The sequence below is a fragment of the Hemiscyllium ocellatum genome, chromosome 28, assembly GCF_020745735.1.
Source record: "Hemiscyllium ocellatum isolate sHemOce1 chromosome 28, sHemOce1.pat.X.cur, whole genome shotgun sequence".
NCBI lineage: Eukaryota > Metazoa > Chordata > Chondrichthyes > Orectolobiformes > Hemiscylliidae > Hemiscyllium > Hemiscyllium ocellatum.
The window spans coordinates 49,220,132-49,226,667 of NC_083428.1; positions in this window are offsets into that span (position 1 = coordinate 49,220,132).

Consider the following 6,536-nt stretch of genomic DNA (forward strand, 5'->3'; position numbering starts at 1 on the left):
GCTGTCACCTTTTGTTATAAAACCTCAAGTTATCATGAGAATGTGATTTAAAAGAAGTTCCTGGGGTGGCATGGTGGCTCAGTGGTTAGCATTGCTGCCTCACAGCACCAGGGTCCCAGATTCGATTCCAGCCTTGGATGGCTGTCTGTGTGGAGTTTGCACATTCTCCCGTGTCTGCGTGGGTTTCCTCCGGGTGCTCCAGTTTCCTCCTACAGTCAAAAGATGTGCCGGCCAGGTGAATTGGCCATGCTAAATTGCCCATAGCACTAGGTGCATTAGTCAGAGGGAAATGGGTCTGGGTGGGTTACTCTTCGGAGGTCGGTGTGGACTGGTAGGGCCGAAGAGCCTGTTTCCACACTGTTGGGAATCTAATCTAAACAAGGAATCTAATCTACACATTAAAGAACCGAAACCAGCAAACCCATTCTGAAAGATGAAAAACGTAACAATCTAGGTTTGTTCAATGTATCATTTCAGCTGGATGACACTGTAATCTTTCATTATAAATTCTCTTGTTTTATGATCCGAGTTTACAACCACCTGATAAAGAAGCTAGTCCTGCTACATAAACCTGTTGGACTATAACCTGGTGTTGTGTGATTTTAACTTTGTCCAACCCAGTCCAACACCGGCTCCTCCAAACCACAGCCTTCATTAGGTTGCTGTGCGGCATAAAGACTGGCACTGATGTCACACATGCGCAGTACAGCCCAGACACCGGCGCATATGCACTACGGCATGGAGATATCGGTACATGTGCAAAATGAAGGGTGTGAACCAATCCCCACTGGAATCATGCAATTGCCCACAGATATGAACATTCTTGAAAATACCATTCCCTAATGTTTCAGTGATGTTATAGCCAAATCGCTTTGCCGAAACGTGCATTATCACAAAACGACATGTATTTTTGAAGGCATTTTCAGCATTCTGTTGATACTCCTTTCACAGATCATAACTTAGTACAATTACCGAATCTTCAAACAGATTTTTAACACACTGAGGTTGCAGTTCATCACAGAATTGTAGAGTCATACAGCACGGACACAGACCTTTCAGTCCAACCTGTCCATGCGGAACATAACCCTTAATTAAACTCGGCCCATTTGCATGCTCCTGGACCATATTTCTTTATACATTTCCTGCTCATATACCCATCCTAGTGTTTTTTAAACGCTGTAATTATACCCGCATCCACCACTTCCTCAGGGAGTTCATCCCACATTCGAAAATTTTTGCCTCTTTTGCCTTTTTTTAAGTCCCTCTCCTCTCACCTTAAAAATGTGCCTCCAGTTTTGAAATTCCCCATGTTAGAAAATGACAAGTATCCTCAATTATATATACCTTTCATTATTCTATTACCTTCTATCAGGTAACTTCCTATACTCAAGTTAAAAAAGTACCAGCTTATCCAGCTTTTCTTTCTAACTCAACCCTTCCACACCTGGCAACATCCTGGTAAATCTCTTTTGAACCCTTTCCAGCTTGGTAAGACCCTTCCTATAACTGGGCAACCAGAACTGGACACAGGACTCCAGAAACGGCCTCACTAATGTCCTGTAAAAATTCAACATAATGTTCCAACTCCTATACTCAAAATATCGAACAATTAAAGCAAGCGTGCAAAATGTCTTTTTAACTATCCTGTCCATATGTGATGCAAACTTTAAAGAATTATGTACCTGCACCCCTAGGTCCAGTTTTACAACACGACTCAAGACCCGACCATTAATTGTATAAGCCCGATGCTTGTCCAGATGATACACCAAGACAATTTAAAGGGTTGTTCTTCCTCTATATGGCACATTGGTGATGCAAGACACTCTGATATGCATTGTGTTTTCTCAAGACCAGGAAAGGCTTTGACAGAGAATTCAAAAGATATACACTTATTTACAAGATGAGGGCACTGCTGGATTGGCCTGTATTTATTATCTATGCCTTTATTGCCCAAAGTCAACCACATTGCTGTGGGCCTGGAGTCACATGTAGGCCAGATCAGGTAAGGATGAGAGGTTTCTCTCCTGAAAGGACATTAAAGAACCAGACAGATTTTTTCTGACAATTGACAAATTCCACAATCTGGGAGAAAGTGAAGACTGTAAATGCTGGAGTCAAAGTCAAAAAATGTAGCACAGGAAAAGCACAGCAGGTCAGGCAGCATCTAAGGAGTGGGAGAGTCGATCTGCATGGCGGAATTTGAAAACAGTTTCACAGAACATTACCTAGGTCTCCAGATCAACAGTCCAATGATACAGCCACTAGGCCATCATTTTCTCTCAAGCTATCTGCTCAGGAGAAATATTGGGAACAGGAAGAATTTCAGGGGTAAATATACAGATGCAAGGTGTATCTCTGATCTAGCATTTGATGCAGTGCAAATTGGTTTATTTTGGTTGGCTGGATAATTGGTCCACAGAGCAGTATGATGCTAACAGTGTTGGTTCAATTCCCATCACCAGTTTGAGGTTACCATGAAGTACTCTCCTTGAAAACCTCTCTTCCCTTACCTGAGGTCTGCTGGCCCTCAGGTTAAATCACCACCAGTTGCTTCTCTCTCTAATGAGAGTGCAGCCCTTATGGTCTGGTAAGACTATGGTGACACAACATTTCTATGACCTGCAATTATGTAACCTCCATAAGGGACCAACTTCCTTTTTCGTTTGGGTTGTAATGAAACAAAACTAGTTCATTCACTGCAAGTAAAGAGAGACCATTTAAATGCCCAGACTGTGGGAAGTGCTGTAAATGAGGGCCTGGTGTCCCATCAGCATTGTCTCACTGATGAGAGACTAATCGCTTGCAATCCTTGTAAAAATTGGGTTCAAGTAATCAACTGACCTCACTGTACATCAGCTCACTTACCCTGGGGAGAGGCTGTTTCCTTCACTATGTGTGGGAAGAGATTGAATCAAATATGTGCCTTCCTTAGATACCAGTATGTTCACACTGGGGAGAGGAAGTTACTTCGTGTGAGTGTCGGAGGAGATTCAATCATCCATGCACCTTCTAAGCCCCCAACAACTTCACACTGGGGAGAGACCATTCAGTTGCTCAGAAAATGGGAAGACATTTGGTCATTCATCTAATCTCACAAGACACCAGCAATTTCATAAGAAATGACTGACTGGACTCTTGCTGTTAATCACATCACAGGAAGAAATATATACATTGGGGTCTCACATGTTAGCTTCTTTTGAAGACTTCTTCCTGTTCCCTATCTCCTTCATGCTCATGTCCAATAACAAGTGCAAGGAACTCATGGAGCTTCTTTATCATTGAATCAATATGATCAGCTGCCTCTGTTGTGTCTTTCCCCTCCACTGGTTTACTGGATCAACCTGATCCTAAACATCCTCCTTATCTGAACTCCTCCTCACTTCGCCCATCCAACCTCTGGACACACCAGTGAGTTCATTCTGGACAGAAAGAGATGCAAATGCTTTGAATTCCCTTGTCTAGGAGCCAGGTTAGATTATATCTGAAGTATTGCATGCAATCTTAGCCTCCTTATCTCAGGAAATGTATGAGGGCTATAGAGAAAGTGCAATGGCTGCATTATTCCTGGGATGGTGGGAATGCCCTATGAACAGAGAATGTGCAAACTGTGCCTGTACACTCTAAAGTATCAAAGAATGAGAAGAGATCCATATGAAAAATATAAAATACTTACAGGGAGAGTTAGGATGGATGCCAGTAGGATATCCTCCTGGTCGGGGACTCGAAGTAGGAGGCACAATTTACCCTTGGGTATGAGCTGATGACTTTTATTACTCTGAGAATTGTAATAGTAATTATGCTCATTTAATGAGGCAGTGCAGACACAATGGGCCAAATGGCCTCTTGCTGTACCATAACATTTTTCAGATTCTGTGATTGTGGCGAGAGCTTTATAATGTTATGAAGGTGTAAGGGGTACTGTATCTTTAAAAGAGCTGATAGTCAGCAAGGGCTGAGAGAAGCACACAGAGTACTAGAAAATGTAAAATGTAACATTTGGTCGAAATTAACTATTAATTAACTATTCTCTGTTAGACTTTAAAAAATGAAGTTGTTAATTTTTATTTAAAATAGTAACTTTTTGGAATATTTCCTTGACTTTCACATTTTAACAGATTATCGCATGGATAAATCTGTTGCTGGTTTTAAATTAGCAGGTGGTGGTGGGGGTTGTGGAGGGGGGTTACCCTGTGTCGTAACAATAATCCCACAATCACTGGGAGAACTACTGTATACAGACTGGTTCCACTCCATTCATCCAGCCTCACTGTGGAAAGCAGTTTAGTGATTCCCTAGATGGCAGGAAGTGCTATAAAGATTCCAGAGAGCTGATGTATACTCAATGTATTCACCCTGAGGAGTGTGTGCTCTCATTGTGGGACTGGGTTCAGGTGGGACCATGTGGGATGAGTGTGCACCAGCACACACTCATTGGACAGAGGCAGCTTACTCTATTCCGGGTGTGGGAAGGGGCACAGTCCACCTCACTGTATGTTTTCACACAGTGAAATGTTTACAAAGTTCTGTGAGCAGAGATACAAAAGTAAGTGGCTTTTCCTGAAAGCAATAACATATTTTCATTGATGGTAGACTTTTCAACTACTCTGTATGTGGGAAGAGGTTCACTCAGTCATTTCTTTTTTTTTGCCAAATCAGAGAGGCACAAATTTCTGCAGGGTTTGAATTCCATTGCTAATTGTTGTGCTAATATTTTGGGAATTCTGGTTGATATTGAGCCAAGAACCAGGATGAAATCATAACTAGTGTTGTATGCAGTCCAGCAAGAAACATGAGTAGGAGGTTACACAAATGTAACAAGTGACAGCAGGTTGTAGCCAAACCAGTTCATTAGTGGGCGGCACGGTGGCACAGTGGTTAGCACTGCTGCCTCACAGCACCTGAGACCCGGGTTCAATTCCCGACTCAGGTGACTGACTGTGTGGAGTTTGCACGTTCTCCCCGTGTCTGCGTGGGTTTCCTCCGGGTGCTCCGGTTTCCTCCCACAGTCCAAAGATGTGCGGGTCAGGTGAATTGGCCATGCTAAATTGCCCGTAGTGTTAGGTAAGGGGTAAATGTAGGGGTATGGGTGGGTTTCGCTTCGGCGGGTCGGTGTGGACTTGTTGGGCCGAAGGGCCTGTTTCCACACTGTAAGTCTAGTCTAGTCTAATCTAATCAAAAACTGTTTGAGATAATCAAACAAACCAAATCCCCATTATTGAATTTGCAATTGAACAAATGACACTGAAATAGATATTAATCACTTCAAGGACTGCACTATCCTCATTATGGTTGAGGTTAATTCCTGTTGATGTCCAAAATCCTAGTAACTAGGGTAGCATTTAATATCCTGAATCTGTGTCAAAAAATTGTTTGAGAGATAATTCCACAGATTTTGTGTAAAAAAGATTCTATTTTGTTTCTTTAAATAGAGGGATTTGGGTAGTTCTGTTACTCATACTTTTACAGATTATGAGGCAAGGTCAGCTTTTCTGTGTGTTTGGTTTAGCCCATATTGTAACAGTTTAGGGGCTCAGGTCTGTGATTTGGACAGGTTTAGAGAGATCCAGAACGTAGAACATTACAACGCAGTACAGGCCCTCCAGCAGTCAATGTTGCACCTACCTGTGAAACCAATTCGAAATCCACCTAACCTACACTATTCCATTTTCATCCTTCTGCCTATCCAAATGCATTTAAATGCCTTTTAAGTTGGCGAGTCTACGACTGTTACAGGCAGTGTGTTCCATGTCCCTACTACTCTGGGTAAAAAAAAACTTCCTGACAGCTGTCCTATATCTGTCACCCCTTAATTTAAAGCTATGCCCCCTCCCACTAGCCATCACCATCCAAGGAAAAAGGCTCTTAGTGACCACCCTATTTAACCCTCTGATTATCTTATACGTCTCAATTAAGTTACCACTCAACCTTTTTCTCTCCAACGAAAACAGCCTCTAGTCCCTCAGCCTTTCCTCATAAGACATTCCTTCTATACCAGGCAACATCCTAGTAAATCTCCTCTGAATCCTTTCCAAAGCTTCCAAATCCTTCCTACAATGAGGTGGCCAGAACTGTACGTAATATTCCAAGTGTGGTCGCACCAAAGTTTTGTACAGCTGCAGCATGACCTCATGGATCCAAAACTCAATTCCTTTTCTAATAAACGCTAACACACCTTTTTAACAACCCTATCAACCTGGGTGGCAACTTTCAAGGATCTATGTACATGGTCAAAGATCTCTCTGCTTATCTACACTACCAAGAATCTTACCGTTAGCCCAGTACTCTGCATTCCTGTTGCTACTTTCAAAGTGAATCACCTCACACTTTTTGGCATTAAACTCCATTTGCTACCTCTCAGCCCAGCTCACAGCTTATCGATGTCCCTCTGTAATCTACAACATCCTCCTGCACTGTCTACAACTCTACCAACTTTACTGTCTTCTGTAAATTTACTAACCCATCCCTCTACACCCTCTTCTAGGTAGTTTATAAAAATGACAAACAGCAGCCAAAACAGATCCTTGTGATGCACCACT